We start from the raw sequence: 17,160 nt of genomic DNA, 5'->3' as shown, positions 1-17,160 counted from the left end.
CTACGTTTTTATCCGTCTTTTTGTGAAGGGCTGACTCTGGATCTTCAAGCGGTGGTATCAAAGGTGTGTTGGATCCACGGGTCATGAACTATTGCAACAAAAACAAAAATAAAAACGTAAAAACGAACAAAAACTACTTAAAATGCCTACTGACTGTTCACCACGACGTGGTAAAGAGCACCAGCTCGTGTTGTCGCAGAAAATCTAAACATAAATGAGAAATAAAAAAACGTGAAATTACTGAATTCACGTCGTGAGCTTAAGGCTCACGTCGTGACTTTAGTAAAAAAATATTTAAAGCAATTAAATTTTAACTTTTTACAGGTTTTACCCCACAAAAAGGATATAAAAATCTAAAGCAAATAAATTTTAAACTAATAGTCGTTTCCCGACAACGATGCCAAAAACTTGATGTCGAAATATTACTACACCTAATTTTACCTACTAACTAACTAGCTATTCGACTAAAGAGAGTGTACCTTTTCGCAAATAGTATAGCACAAACATTCGAGTATCGATCACAGGGAACGATTTTCGTTAACCAATTTACCTACTAAAATTTAATTTAAGAAAAGCAAAAGTTAAATTGGTTTTTATTTGATTTTAAAAGTTCAGACAAACTTAATCTCCTACTTATCAAATTCAATCGATGACTAAGAACACTCCTATTTAGTTTGAATCCACATCTCATCAATGGTTAGCTACTAATTATGGATAATTCACGTTGGTTACCAATATTTATAGTAGTAGTAATTTAAGTCCAAATATACTAATGTTTAACTAAATCATGTAGAACTATGCATGGTCATTCATAATTTAACACAAAATCAATTATGAATATTGAATGGAGCTATGTAAGATTGATTAAACAAACACAATTATATTCACAACATATGTTCTCCAACACAACCAAATTTAATATCTTTAATTACTTATCTAAGATTGATTCGATCCTAGCTCTAGTAATTTAGTGGTCACTAAATTACTAGGTATCAAGTTCATGAAATTCAATATTCACTAATGTCACACCCCCAAACCAGAAGGCGGAAACGTCCGGGGGTGGATGACTTCATTTGTAGTATCACAACACATGCATCATAGTAATCAAAGTACAAACAACCATTGTATTTAAAAAGTATAATATTTACATGTGTTCAATCACTGTATATTGACACCAAAATAGTTATACAAAAGAAGAAGACATGACTCAAAATAGCTCCAACTTCTCAAAAGCTCGGGGAGTACATGTCTACTGATTCCCTGAGAATACAAGTAATTTGAAAATAGAGTATCAGCATAAAGTTGAGTGAGTGCATAAGTATTTATGTTTGAAAATATGTTTTTTGTTTCTTGAATATGTAAACTGTTCCAGAAAATCCTATATTTTCTACTGTATATGAAAAGTAGTTTTAATCTCATAAAACCGTTATGTTTGTAAACCAATGTTTTGTATTTGTATTCCTTTATGTAAAACTTGTAATTGTGAGTATACCTGGTTCCACCAGCTGTTATTGTATACTGTAATGTAATACTGTAAATTGTATCTTGTAAACCAGTACTTTGAAAATGTACTTATGTTTAGTTTAAATACACTAACTTATTGTTAATATGTTTTTAATGAGTTATTATAACCATACCGAGACTAGAGGGCCTGAAACAACGCTTTGAAAGCGTTAAAAACTGTTGATACCAACTGTTACTCGTAGGCGTGTATGCCCGGCTGTAGCTAGCAGTCCGAGTGCGGGGTTGTCAATCTCAATATAGATCTATACACACTTGTTTCGATCCCCGAGTGGAGATTCTGGTTATAATGTCAGGACTTTAACTATGTTGTTTAAATGAACTAAACAACCTGAATCAATTGACTCATAAAAAGCATATAGATGTTACGTGTATAATATAAGTGAAAACCCAATCATTCTGAAATAATGATTGATTGTATACTCTTGAATTAGTATTCTTAATATGCATATGAAAGATTTATACCCTTGATTTGTTTTGAATGCAACCCTTGTTCTTTATAAAACGGTGTACTCTAGTATACTTGACTCGTGAATTAATGTTCTATGAAACATAAATTATACCTATTATAATTTATATGTACTTTCTAAATTTGGCACTAACTGTTCATGAATGTAACCCATTGCTCAACATGTTACAAAGGGTATCTACACTGAATGAAATAACTTTTATATCTATATACATATACAAATATATATATATAAGTAAAATTTAAATGACATTCGGACAAATAACCGATACTATAAGCCCACAGCCAAACAAGGAAAAAGTACCAAAGTGAGTTATCAGTCCTAAGCCTTTTAAATCTTATATATATATATATATATATATATATATATATATATATATATATATATATGATTTTTGGGGAAAAATATAAGTTTCTAAAATCATTTAAAAATTTTAATATTTTGAAATACTTTTGGTGACTTGATGTCATTTTAACACGATTTGAAATCATTTGATTTGATGATAATTGAAATCCATTTTGGTAAGATGTTTTGAAACCATTTGTTTGTAACACAAAGTTCTTGTGTTAGACTTGTATTCCCCCCCCCCCCCCCTTAAAATAGTAAAAACTATGAAAATATGGGGGTATGAACTCACCTGTAGTGAGTGATTTGAATGAAAGATCGATATAGGATGCTAAGAATGCCAAGTGAAGCCTTGAGCAAAAACGGATCCTATTAAGCATATAATGACACGTATATGTGTATAATTAGTGTATATAACAACTAATCATGTAAGGTGAACAACCTTAGGTGCTAGGAAACACTCTTAATGGAGTGTTAGAATCACGTATGATTGTATGAAAGGAGTTCACGACCAAACAAATGGATGTTCACGACCTTAGGAGGGTTCACGGCCAATGAACACATGATGTGTTCACGGCCCAACCTTGATTCTATGAAGTGTTCACGGCCATGGATGAAGTGATCACGGCCAAACCATGATCTTATGAAGGGTTCATGGCCTAATGAACGGTTGACGGCCGTGAACTCTTGAAGATCTTGCAATATGGTGCTTGTTTCATGGGTGGAATCAAGTGATTTAATGGACAACAAGTTTATGGAAGAGATACTTACGTTTTGATAGCTTTGAGTAGTGTTCACGGTTGGAAAATTTAGAGAGAATGGGGTGTGTTCACGGCTAGAGTTGAAGTAATGAAGAAAATGAGCCATTTCTTATATATATGTAGGATGTTCACGGCCAAGAATGGGTTCACGGCCGTGAACTCCTTTTTGATGATTTTCCGACTCGATTTCAATTCAATTAACAGAAGCTAACACTTCCTATTACACAATCCTTGAGTGTACTAGGCTTAGAAACTCATAGAATAACCCTTAACATAGATAAAAGATAACAGAAACAAGTCTAACTTTTGATTGATTTGCTTGACTTACAAGATAGAAATTTCGGGTTGTCACAACTAAGCTACACAGAAATATGATTTCAAGCAATTTAAGTATCAAATATTAGCATGCTAGGTATTAACAATCAAAAACTTGCAATTTACCAACTAGCAAAATCCATAACTAAATAACTAAACCATGAGTTGAAGTTTCATCTAGCTAAACAGAAGTAGCTAGATTCAGCTACTCATGGTTGAAATCAAACTCACAAACTCAATCAATAAAAACATAGTTAATTGTACTAAATAAGTAAAAGTTTATGATCACTTCTTCTTCCTTGGATGTTAATGTTCGAATTCTCTGCCTTAAACTCTTCCACAAATCGTCTTCTAACCTTCTCAATCTCAAGAAGTCCTCAAAATCGTAAGCACCAAGGATATATATATAGTTTTTGTGATTTTTGCACTCCATGTTGTGGACTAAGACTCCACGTCGTGAATTAGGATGAATCCTTATCGGGCAAGGACTCAGACTTCCCGTTTACTCATCTTCTAGAATCACCAACTCCATGTCGTGTAACTGAAGTCCACGACGTAGATTTAGCTTTTCACTGGGATTTTCTTTTCCTTAATTCTTCAATCCTCCAAAGTTCCTCCACTTGTCGCTTTTGGTCCTTGTTATTCAAGATTACTCATTTTGACTGCAAAATACAATTCAATCTCATAAGTACCACTTACCTTTGCAAATAACCAAAATATTAATCAAAATGTATTAGAATATTGCCTAAAAATGTGTATAAATATTACAATATCAATCATATATATATATATATATATATATATATATATATGTGTGTGTGTGTGTGTGTATGTATGTGTGTGTGTGACTGTGACGGTGTGTGTGTGTTTTGTAAAAGTTGTAGGCCGGCTCGAACCTGATCATGTATAACTTTTTTTTATGTAAACGATAACGACTTGTATGATGGCTTGTATGTACACCGTTTAAAAAGGTCGTGTAATGGGTGTTATATATATATATATATATATATATATATATATATATATATATATATATATTTTCTAATAAAAGATTCATTATTTTACCACGTTGCATATATATATATATATATATATATATATATATATATATATATATATATATATATATATATATATATATATATATATATATATATATGCAACGTGTAATGGGTGTTATATATATATATATATATATATATATATATATATATATATATATTTTCTAATAAAAGATTCATTATTTTACCACGTTGCATATATATATATATATATATATATATATATACCATTCTTTTATTTCAAATTCCTACACCACTTAGTATCCAACATATATGATTACATTTGAAATCCCTAAAAAATAAGAAATTTAAAGGAAATCAAAATTTTGTTTTTAGATTGTTTGGTCTTATGTGAATATGGTGATGAAGATTGATGTGAAGACACTCATAGTCTTTAGTATTTTGAAGATTGATATCAGGTATGCCCATCTGTCCACCATACTTAACCATGGCATGGTATGTTCCTTGTACCGTTCTTGTATATAAACAGAGGGTTAGGAGTTGTTCAAAAGTGTGTCTTGTACCCTTAACATTATCATCAATACAAGTTGCATTCTTCAGACTTATGTCGTTCCTCATTCATTAACTTCACGTCTTGCAAGCAAACTTAGTTAATATACAACTATGTTTTTTATTACTTTCTTTATGTTTAAGTTTTAATTGTTGCCTTATAATTTCGTTTAACTGTTCTTCATTCCGCATCTTATTTATTGTTGAGCTATTAAAGATCCACTAAAGAACATTTATTCTGTATATGTTTTATTATCATCCAGTTCCTTTCTTAACAATGTATAAATACTTTTAAATCAAAAAACACTGAAAAAATGATTTTTAAGGTATAAAAAATATAAATACATTTTTCATATGTATTTATTATATTTATACGTATTGTTTACGTACAAATACATTTTATATGTATAAATATGTATTTAAAATATATTTATATATGCATTTATTTAATAATATTAATAATAAAAAATTTAAAATATAATATATTTATTTCCGTTTTCAAAAAAATAATTAAAATAAAAATAAAAATAGAGGTTTTTGCAAAAAAATCTCAATATTTTGGGTTAATTTTCAAAATAGTCCCGAATTAATTTGTTACCGGCTAAATAGGGAAAAAGATTAAGAATGCAACCTTTGTTTTTATGATACTTTTTGTAAAAAAAAGTAAATAATTTTAGACTATTTCGTAAGCTGACCCAAAATATTTAGGTTTTTCTAAAGATTTCTCATGACTTTGGAGATCTATTCCAATGGTTTTAACATTTATGTTTATATTTTGCTAGATCTAAGTTTAAATCTTCATTTGGTCCCTTTTGATCCTACGTCTTTGGAGTTTGGATACTATAGGTCCTAAATGATGATTTGTATTGCTTTCTGGACCGTTTGAGGTAATATGAGTGCATGTTCGTGTCCCTTTAAGCCATGTATGACAACCGAGGAAAAAGCGTCACCACCTGCCGATTTGAAATAGGTACATACATAAATTTAATATGATAAGGTTAAAACATTAACATCATGTTAATAAAGGCATACCATTTCGTAACTACATACTCGTAAAAACACTGCCAATTAGGCAGTAAAGCTATGAATTATGAGCACAAAAAGTCATAATGCCCTACTAATTAGAGAATATATTTGGAAAGTACGCGTAGACTAAATCCCGAAATATAAAATTTTTGAAAATCCTATTTCGTATGGAGGAGATGACTTTTCTAAAATATAAAAATCAACCGCGCATAAAAAGTTGCAACGTAAAAATTTACGAAGAGAACGGTTGACATTTAGTTAAAGTCACCAAAAGGAGAATCGTAGTACTCCTCGATATAAGAATTTTGAGACAAAGAACGCAGAAAACGGAAGCCGTATGAGAGAGTTATGATTTTTATAAAATCATCGTGGGTATCAAATATAAACTAAAATAAAATTTAGAATTATCCAAAAAATAACTATAGGAAAGTTGTAGTACACGTGGAGACCTTCATGTGGGTATAAGAAACTTCGAAAACAGAGCTCGTATGCGAGAAATACGGAACTTAGAAAACCGTTTTTTGTCATGCACATCGCTCGATCTGACGCTGATTCATATGGATATGGGTGACGTAGCAGAACGAGAGGATGACACGTGGCAGCTCCCTGATAGAACCACGTGCACATGCACGTCGCGCGACGCGCGCTTCAAAACGTCCTATAAATAAGGAGGTGTTGCAGCTCAGTTCTACACACCTTAAACTCACATTCTCTCTCGACTTTCGAGCCTTCTTACCTACCGAGCGGTTCTCGAGCTCCCAAAGACGCGACATCGCTCCCTGGGTATACAGAGCACATTTCGAGGGTGAGTTCACGACCCCACTTTTACGATTTTCAAATGTTTTACCGGAGGAATACATGTTATAATGCTACATATTGATTTTATAATTATTGCTAATTATACAATATTATATTTATATAACTATACCTAGAAACGTTAGGATGGTATTATTGTTGGTAGATACCCGGAAAAACTTTTAAAGATAATATTATGCCTAGTTGTTATATTGGCCAACTCACTAGGAAAACATTATACCTAGCCGTTACCCTAACCAACTTTTGATACAACATTGTACCTAGATGTTATGCTGGCCAACTCTCTAGGAAAAATAATATACCTAGTCGTTACTCTGGCCAACCTTTGGGATAGCATTGTATTCTATAGCTACTTTATCCGAATGTTCTACTGGAATAATATATATATATATATATATATATATATATATATATATATATATATATATATATATATATATAACATAACAAGAGAAAGCAAAGTACCTGCTACGACTACACAAAAACAGTTGTTAAATGAGACATTATTCATCCTTTAGCTAAGTAACATTTAGCTAACCCCGACCTATAATACTTAAATCTTAAATGAGCGGGAGAGGTCTGTATAAATCTATACGGGGATGAAACCCCCACCCGCGGTTGCTAGCTACAACCTTGACGGTCGAGTCATAGCAGGCATAACTTTCTAAACTTTGGCTACGTCCGATGAAGCGTCATCTCGGGGAGGTTCAAAATTCATAAGCTTAGTTATAAGAACCCATTGTAACATTGTTCAACCTTAACTAACATAACTACTTAAAAGGGGAAAACCTAAGAAGTAGTCACATTATACACTAACTCAAGGAAGCGAGTCAAGGAAAATAATAGTATTTTTAAACTATTAAACCGTTAAAACTATACTAAACATTTTCAAAAAGTATAAAACCCTATGAACTCACTAACATTGTTTTCACCTTTCAAAACCACATGTATTTTCAGGAGAATAAGTACTGAAAATGGCAAGTGTTTTAAGGAAATCATCGAGAATGAAGTTGGAAGCATTTGTTCTTTGATTATTTACCTTGTATTCATATTGTACTTGTACCTAAGACAAATCTGTAACCTCTATTATATAATAAGTAAAAAGTAATTCATTCTGATGAAGCTTTGTGTATTGTTTATTATATTCGATAATGGTGTACCAAGTCCCAAACGTCGCACAGCCCGACGTTTCCGCCGCCAGCCAGGAATGTGACCGATTGGTATCAGAGCTATTGGTTATATAGAACTAGTAATTCCTTAGAAATACGACTTTAACCTAGGACTTACAATATAATTAGGTTTCACCCTTAAGCCTAATAAATAAAAGTATTATTATTAATTACCCTATGGATATACTACTTACGGGAGAATTGCCTAGACTGGAAATTATCGCTTTGGATTGCTGGATTTTAAAACAGTTATATCCCAAAACGGTCATGCTCTCTGACTTTTCCTACCTGGTTGATCCTTACTTGATAGTCTTGAAGTACAAACCAAAAATTAATAAAAAAAACTTAACAAAACAAAATTCAGATATAGAGTTATATATAAACTCAAATAAACATACCTAATTATCATAACAAGAATCCATGAAATCATAAAGTTAAGGTTTCAGGTTAATACAGTATCTAGATTTCGTATAGTACAATGGCCATACCACAAGTAGACCTAGAATGTACAACTAAGGTTTATTATGGTACGACCGACGCATGAATAAACTTAAATACGATTGTTGACAAACTAAAAACTCGAGGATTTTTTGATTGGTGACTTAGTTTGATTCATGGATTGGAGAAGATTCTTGGACTAGAGGCTTAGAGGATTCTTGGATAGGAAGTTTAGCTTTGAGTGGAATTAAAATAGGATTCCTGGATTGATGGTCTAGTACCGAATCGTGTGTCAGGAATACCTACGTAGGGAGTCACATGAGACACGGGTACTATCTACTACATACTTATAATTGAAATTTTATATTGTATCTTTTTATTCTCGCCCTATCTCTCATAAACATCTATAGTGTTTGATGTCTTATGTAGAATTTTCGGAGTACCATGGCTGATATGGGGATTTGGATGAAAGTTCCCTGCACGGAGGAGGATCAGGTAGTGCCCAGTCCGACGAAGCCTAAGGACACACAATCTCCAAAGGTCCCATCACCATTCTCACCATTGGCTTCAGAGGAGGAGGAGACGACTGAGGATGACAATGAGGAAGAGGAGGTTGTTTGTGTTGCCGGTTCAGATACCTCTGAACCCTCTGAGTACGATTCTACCAATGAGGAGTCTAATCATGTTGATTACTCAGAACCAGATTCCGGTTATGAGCCAAAGGAGGTTGATGACATCGCTACACCATCCGTGGAGGTCCTATCATCACTGCCACCACATTCTCGCAGATCCTTTCGGCTACACATCATGGGACCCCGAACTAAAAATATCCTGAGAAAATCAACTCCTATTCCATCGAGGAAAAGGTATGCACAACTCTCATAATCCCCACCACCAACCAAGAAGCCATATCATATTGAATAGTGGACACTACAAATCAAGGAGTGGCAGGAAGAAGACAACATCGGGTTCCATTACGAAGTGGGGGAGTCCTCCAAAGCTCGACTACCTACTCCTGGCTATGATACCCCTCTTGAGAAGGCCATATCCGTGATAGTTCCTCGCACTGCACGGAATACAAACATGATTTTCTCTATGGAGGAATAGGTAGGACTGTCATGGAAGGAGACTGGATGCATCACTGGTAGGATTTAACATTTAGAGGAAGAGCGGGAGATCTTTTTATATGAGGGAACTACTTGTTTTAAATCATCTAGAGGAGGCACATGCAGAGATTCAGGTACAACAGATGGTGATTGAGGAGATGAAGCTCCATATTAGCATGTTTGGCTAGAGGATTGTGATGACCGAGGTGGTAATGTATGAGTCAGATGTGAGGGTCGACTATGTATGTCATCAACTAGTGCATTTGGTTGCACTTTTGATTGTGTACTTTGGGTTTTAGTGGATAGCCCTAACATGGATTGCCATGAAGGATATTTATGGGTTTCGATACGTGGAAAAGTTAGTAAGCAAGACTATAGTACACTTTTCTTTTGTTGTAAAATACCCTACTTTTCCTATCCTAACCACACTTTTTGAGTTTTTTTTTTTTTTTTTTTTTTAAATCACTATGTAAAAACAACAATGTATGCATGAAATATATGAATATATAAAAGTTAGGGTTTCATGAAAAGAAATGTTCTCTTTAAATATGTACTAACAAACTTAATTGGATAACATTTTTGATATCTTATTGCATTGTGTGACACAAAGAAATTTGTAAAAATGATTGTTACAAATTATACGAACTATCACAAATAAAGTACCTTTATGTGTTTGAACGACTAAATGAGATTACGAATGACTAACACATACCTTGATACTAACTATAGGATCAAGAAAATGATACCAACAAAAAAAACCCAGGACCCCTATGGATTCTATAGCCATAGAGACATTAGTGGCCCAACGCGTCGCGGTCGCAATGGCAAGCTTCGAAGCAAACAGAAACACTGGGTCAGGTCAGGGTGAGGCAACAGGCGGTGACATTTCTCAAGGAGATAACAAAAGTCCCTTAGGACATGTATATACAAAGATTTAATGAATTTCAAACTTAAGTTTTTTTTATGGAAATGAGGAAGTCGTGGGACTAACCCAATGGATTGAGAAAAAAGAACCTATATTCAAAATCAGTTTTTTTACTGGGGATAGCGAACTAAAGTTCGCCACCTCCACTTTTTGTAGACGCTGCTTTATCATGCTCGAACAATCATACAAAAACATTCGATATATGTAACGAGAACGACCTGTCTTGTGAAGAACTGAAGCAGATGTTGATTGGTGAATACTGACCTCGTGAAGAAATGTAGAAAATTGAGTAGGAGTTATGGAACCTGACCATGAAGGCCGCAGACATCGCGGCTTACATCAATCGATTCAATGATCTTGCCACCCTCTGTCCTAGCTTCGTAACTCCAGAATACAAGAAGGTGGAGAGATACATATGGGGTTTGGTTCAACCCATTCAAGGATTGATTACTGCTTCTCGACCATCTACTTATGACACTATCAAACAATTAGCCTTCACTCTAACTAATTAAGAGATCCGAAGGGCACTATGGTACAGAAAGCCGAGATTTTCAGATCTGGTGAAAACAAGAAAATTTATGGAAATGGGTACAAAGGAAATTCGAGGCGAACCTCAGGGAAGAAACACGAGACAGTTAAGGCTTACGTAGCCACAAATCAAGCTCCGTTAATTATAGCAACCACCGCCACCCAAGGACAATATACGGGAAAACTCTAGAAGTGAAATTAGTGTAATTTCCATTATAATGGTAATTGCATGGCCTACAGCAAGTATGGCTGGGTAAGTCACATCCCCGAATACTACAGACAACCGACGGTTACACCGACAACCATGACAAACCTAGGATTTGCTGCTACGGGAAGTCGGGCATGCTACAAGTGTGGGGAGACCGTGCACTTTAAGAGGGACTATTCGAAATTGAAGAATTTAAGAGGGAATGCCAGAGGTATGACATTCGTGATTGGTACAAGAGATGCAATCCATGACCCATCTGCGGTAACTGGTATGTTTCTCGTTAACGATTTATATGCAACTATACTTTCCGATTTTGGTGCTGAGAAAAGTTTTATTACCCTTAAGTTTAGGCAACTATTAAACCATAAGTCCAGAAAATTAGATGAACCTTATTTAATACAAATGACTAACGATGAATTCATTTGTACCCAAGAAATCTTAGAGAACTACATATCAACTTTAAACGATCACACCTTTCACGTCAAACTCATGCCCATGACTATCAGAACCTTCGATGTTATAATTAGCATAGATTCGTTACCCCTTCATCGAGATGAAATACTATGCTATGAAAAATCCGTACGACTTTCCCTACCCAACGGATAATCCCATATTATCTACAGGGATAAACCTATCGAAAACATTCAAATCATCTCCTGTATGAAAGCACAGAAGTACCATCACAAGAAGTACTACGCTTTCTCCGCCCATGTCGTAGATCAATGGAGAGAAAAGAAAGACATCAATGACATACCCTAGGTATGTGATTTCCTTGACGTATATCCATAGGACTTACCGCAATTTTCACCAGTTCGAGAAGTCAAATTCCAAATTGATATGGTCCCAGGGGAAGCTCCATAAGCAAAATCTCCTTACAGATTAGCCCCCTTTGAAATTAAAGAGTTATCAGGACTACTCCAACAGCTTCTTGACAAAGGCTTCATTAGACCAACTTTTTCACCTTGGGGAGCTCCAATATTATTTATAAAGAAGAAGGACGGATCCTTCAAAATATGCATCGAGTAGTTAGAGCTGAATAAGCTGTCGATCAAGAATAGATACTTGCTTCCTAGAATCGATGACCTATTCGATCAGTTGCAAGGGTCATGCTTCTACTCGAAGATTGAACTATGTTTACGATACCACTAATTTCGAGTGATGGAAGAATATATTTTGAAGACAACATTCAGGACTTGCTATGGCCATACGAGTTCCTGGTAATGCCATTCAGACTAAACAAGGCCCCAGTAGTCTTCATGGATCTTATGAACTGTGTCTACAAACCTTACTTGGTCAAGTTCGTGAACGTATTTATCGATAACATATTAATATACTCACAAACCAAGGAAGGAAGAACATTGTAAACATCTACGAATTATCTTGGACCTACTTAGAAAAGAGAAGTTGTACCCCAAATTCTCAAAGTGAGAATTCTGGATCAGAGAAGTACATTTTCTGGGGAATGTCGTCAGCGAAAAAGGAATTCACGTGGATCCATCCAAAATCGAAAAGATCAAGAACTGGGAAGAATCTACAACGCTGACTGAGGTACGCTAATTCTTAGTATTGCCAAGCTACGACCGAAGATTTATCAAGAATTTCTCTAAAATAGCTAAACCACTCTCAACATTGATGCAGAAAGACACAAAATTTAAGTGGGAAGAGAAATAAGAGTCTGCATTTCAAAATTTAAAACAAATGTTGTGTAGTGTGCTAATCTTATCGCTCCTAGAAGGAACTGACAATTTCGTCGTCTTCTACGACGCCTCACACCATGGACTAGGATATGTCCTAATGAAAAGGGACATAGTCATTGCATATCCTTCATGTCAGCTTAAGGTACACAAAAACAATTACATCACCCATGATTTATAATTGAAAGCAGTAATTTTTGCCTTAAAGATTTGGCGACATTACCTCTACGGTACCAAGTGTACCATATACACGGATCACAAGAGCCTTTAACACATCTTCAATCATAAGGAACTCAACATGAGACAACGAAGATGGTAGAACTATTGAATGGCTATGAATGTGAAATTCATTACCACCAATGCAAGGCAAATATCATAGCAGATGCCTTAACCGAAATAAAGCGAGCCAAACCTCGCAGCCTTAAGGCACTCACATTCACAATCCAGTCAAATCTACCCATGCAATCATAGAAGCTCATGTCACACCCCCGAACCAGACGGCGGAAACGTCTGGGGGTTGGGTGACTTCATTTTTGTAGTATCATCACAGTTTATATAATTGAAACCAAACATCATCATCATCACACATGCAATATTACAACTGTCATTGTTTACATCAAGTATTGTATTTCAATTACATGCCAAAATCACCAAAGTATGATGATAACAAAACACAACAAAATATCCAAGTATTCTTGCTGACCAACATGCTCAACGCTTTCCTGAGAATACAAGTTAATTTGAAAAGGTCAACATATATAATGTTGGTGAGTTCATAAGCATGTTTGAGTAGAATGTTTCGTATTACTTTGTTCACCAGAAAATCCGATATTTTCTGAAAAAACAATTTGAAAGGTTTGTGTCCGATCTTGTATTAATGCACGTGTGTTAATGTTTGAAAATGTATAAAGTGAATGGTCCCAGACAATCCGATATTGTCTGTCTATAAAAACGTTTTAGTCTTATCAGTGTAAGTTTCTGTGTTACCAAACTGTAATGGTATTCCGTAAATTTTATAATGGAGTTAATTCCTCTAAGTGAGTCGTTATAACCATACTTGATAATGACTAATCCGCCTGGCACGATGTTTTCGGATGCCGACATGTTTATGGTAAGGTTTGTCACCCTAGACTGACCTAGTCCAACTGTAGCGAACAGCTCAGGTGTGGCGTGTCACCCCTGTATAGATCTATACACAAACTCCCGCTATCCCTCCAGGAGACTCTGGTTATAACTACAGCCTACGGTTGTACACTCGATAGGTGCCAAACGAAGTGTCTCACAAGATCCTTAACTAAATTTACGCGAATTATGAAATTGCACAATTTATATTGTTTACGTGTAAGTATTTAGTTTTCAAAGCCCAACGAGTGCGTATGTGAATGTGTGAAGTCAACAAGCATGTAGATGGACCACGAAGGCCCAATAAACATGTAAAAGGACAACTAAGGCCCAATAAACATGTAAAAGGACAACTAAGGCAGACTAAACACGTAAATTATATTTCAGGCCCAATAGACATGTAAAAGGACAACTAAGGCCCACTAAACATGTAAATTATATTCCAGACCCAATAAGCATGTAAATGACGTAATTGATATGTTTGTTGTTACGTTGGTTGTTAAGTTTAGTTGTTTACCAAAATGACATAAAAGGCCCACTTTTTGTAAAAAGACATTTTTGGTTCTTGAAACCGAAAATTACAATTAAGGCACATTTTTAGTAAAAATGACACTTTAGGTCTTTCAAAACCAAAAGTTTACATTTAAGGGATTGATTCGCGTGAAATGACATTTTTAACCCTACTTTTACCAAAAATGGCACTTTGGCCTCAATTTTATAAAAATTGACATTTTCGGCCCAATTGTGAATAATTTATCTTTTTGACCCAAGATTTAATAAAATTACATTTTGCAGCCCTTTTTAACCAAAAATTTACATTTTTCAATTTGTTTAAAATGACACATAAGTCTACAAAAGCCCAAAAATTTACAATTTAGCCCAAAAACCATGAAAGCCCAAAATGAGGCCCATTTGTGAAAATTTACACTTTTAGCCCTTTTAAAATCACAAATACCATAAAGATTCATATTTATCAAAAATAAATCCTTTTTGGTCGTGAGTTATATATAATAACTTCACCTTTGATTATTTTATAATTTTTGGCCCTCTTATGCACTTTTCATAGTTTTAAACAACTTTGAAGTGTTTTAAACCTTTTCTTTGTATAATAAGTTGTAACAAGTGTTATTTTCTACAAATATCATCGTATTTTCGCATATTTTCAAGTTCATGAAGTTTTTAACACATAACCATAACTTATATCATGAAAAACACACATAATCATGCATATACTCCTAGATCTACACAAAACAACTTGTATTCTCCCCCAAAACATAGTAAAAACCGAAAATAGAGGGTATGAACTCACATTGATTTGATAATTTTGGTTTTTGATAAAGAATGAGAAGGATCTCGGTCCTAATAAGCTTCTTGACTGGAGTTTTCGAACCTAAGATGGATCTAAGAGCATGATCACGAAATGATGTGTTAAGGAGTGAAGATTATCATAAAATGAAGTTAATCATCATACTTAGAGAGTAGCTTACCAAATGAGTAGATTTTTGGTGGAGTATCCTTGGATTTACACACCAACACCCACGATTTATCTTGGAGGAGAAAGGAGAAGTTTCTTGAGAGTTAGAGAGGATTTTTGTGCTTAGAAAATGAGAGAAGTGAGGTTGGTTAGGGTGCTCTCGGCCTAAGGTAAGAAGAAGGAGGGATGAGACAAGATGTTGCATTGAAACATGAGATTAGCCTAGATACATGTTGTGTTTAGTGCATAGATATACATCATGTAATGATGAGGTGTCATTAAGCCAATAATCCATGTTTCTTTTTCTTTTTTTTTTCTTTTTTTTATATATATGGTCGAGAATGAGGGGGGAAGAAAAGAGAAAGAAGAGTTTGGGCCATATTTGATTAAATTCGAAATTATGTGGCCCAAATTGAAGGTTTTCGGCCCATTGGGCCCATATGATGGTTTACGGCCCAATAATGTTCAAGAGAGTTGTTTACGGCCCATAAAGGCCCATGAGAATGAAGTAGGTCATTTGAGGTCCAATAAGGCCCATAAAAGTGGAATGAGATATTTTAGGCCCAACATGGTCCAAAAGGTTATAGTTTCATGAAAGTGGGTCCAATTAGAGCCCAAATAACCAAGTTGTGAGTTCATTGGCCCATTAGGCCCAATAAATGATTTCTAGTCCAGTAGGGTTTGAACTGGGAAATTAGGGTTTCAAACCCACAGTTAAGTATATGAGATGTATTGAATTAGGTTTTGGAATTCACGAGTGAATTCTGGTTCAACTAGTTGTTTTTGGAATGATCATTTGTACAAAACTTCAACTTAGGTTACAAGTTACACTGGAGTGGCTTACATGAATACATAATTTCCTAGCCAAAAATGCTAGTTGTGACATCATCCCCCCGTTAGAGGGAATTTCGTCCCGAAATTCTTTTGAAAGATAATTTTTAAGAGCTAGAGAAAAGGTGAGGGTACTTTTGCATCATTTGGTCTTCGCGTTCCCATGTGAATTCCGGTTCACGCTTAGCATTCCATCGAACCTTCACCGTTGGAATGTGGCTTTGTTTTGTACGCTTCACTTCCCTGTCCATTATCTCCACCGGCTCTTCGACGAACAGGAGATTCTTGTTTATCTCGATCTCATCCAAGGAAATGGTGAGGGTCTTATCTGATAAGCACCTTTTTTTAAATTTTTGACACGTGGAATGTTGGGTGTACGTTGTTGAGTTCTGGGGGGTAGTAGTAGTCTATAGGCCACCGGACCGATTCGGGAAAGAACCTCGAACGGCCCGATGTATCATGGGTTTAGTTTGCCCCACTTTTCTACTTGGATCTTCCTTTTCTAGGGAGAGTTCTTCAATAGCACCCGATCTCCGACTTGAAACTCCAGAGGCTTTTACCGTTTATCGGCATAGCTCTTTTGTCGGTCTCGCGATGCTCGGGGTCGTGCCTTGATTGAAACTATTTTCTCCGTCGTTTCCCGAATGATCTCGGGGTTTGTAAGAGTGTTGTTTGATGCTTGTCCTCTTGCTAGCTAGGTGTTGGTCATCTCAGCCCAACACAGAGGTATTCTGCCTTCGCGTCCTATATGGTGAGGTGGATTGATGGTCATGGTCAATGAGGATCGTATACTTGACGTCCCAAAAGTAGTACCTCTAAACCTTAAGGGGAACACTATTA

This window comes from Lactuca virosa, chromosome 1 (genome assembly GCF_052849685.1).
Source record: "Lactuca virosa cultivar CGN04683 chromosome 1, Lactuca_virosa_CGN04683_v6, whole genome shotgun sequence".
In the NCBI taxonomy this organism is placed as follows: Eukaryota; Viridiplantae; Streptophyta; class Magnoliopsida; order Asterales; family Asteraceae; genus Lactuca; species Lactuca virosa.
This window is presented reverse-complemented; position numbering follows the sequence as displayed.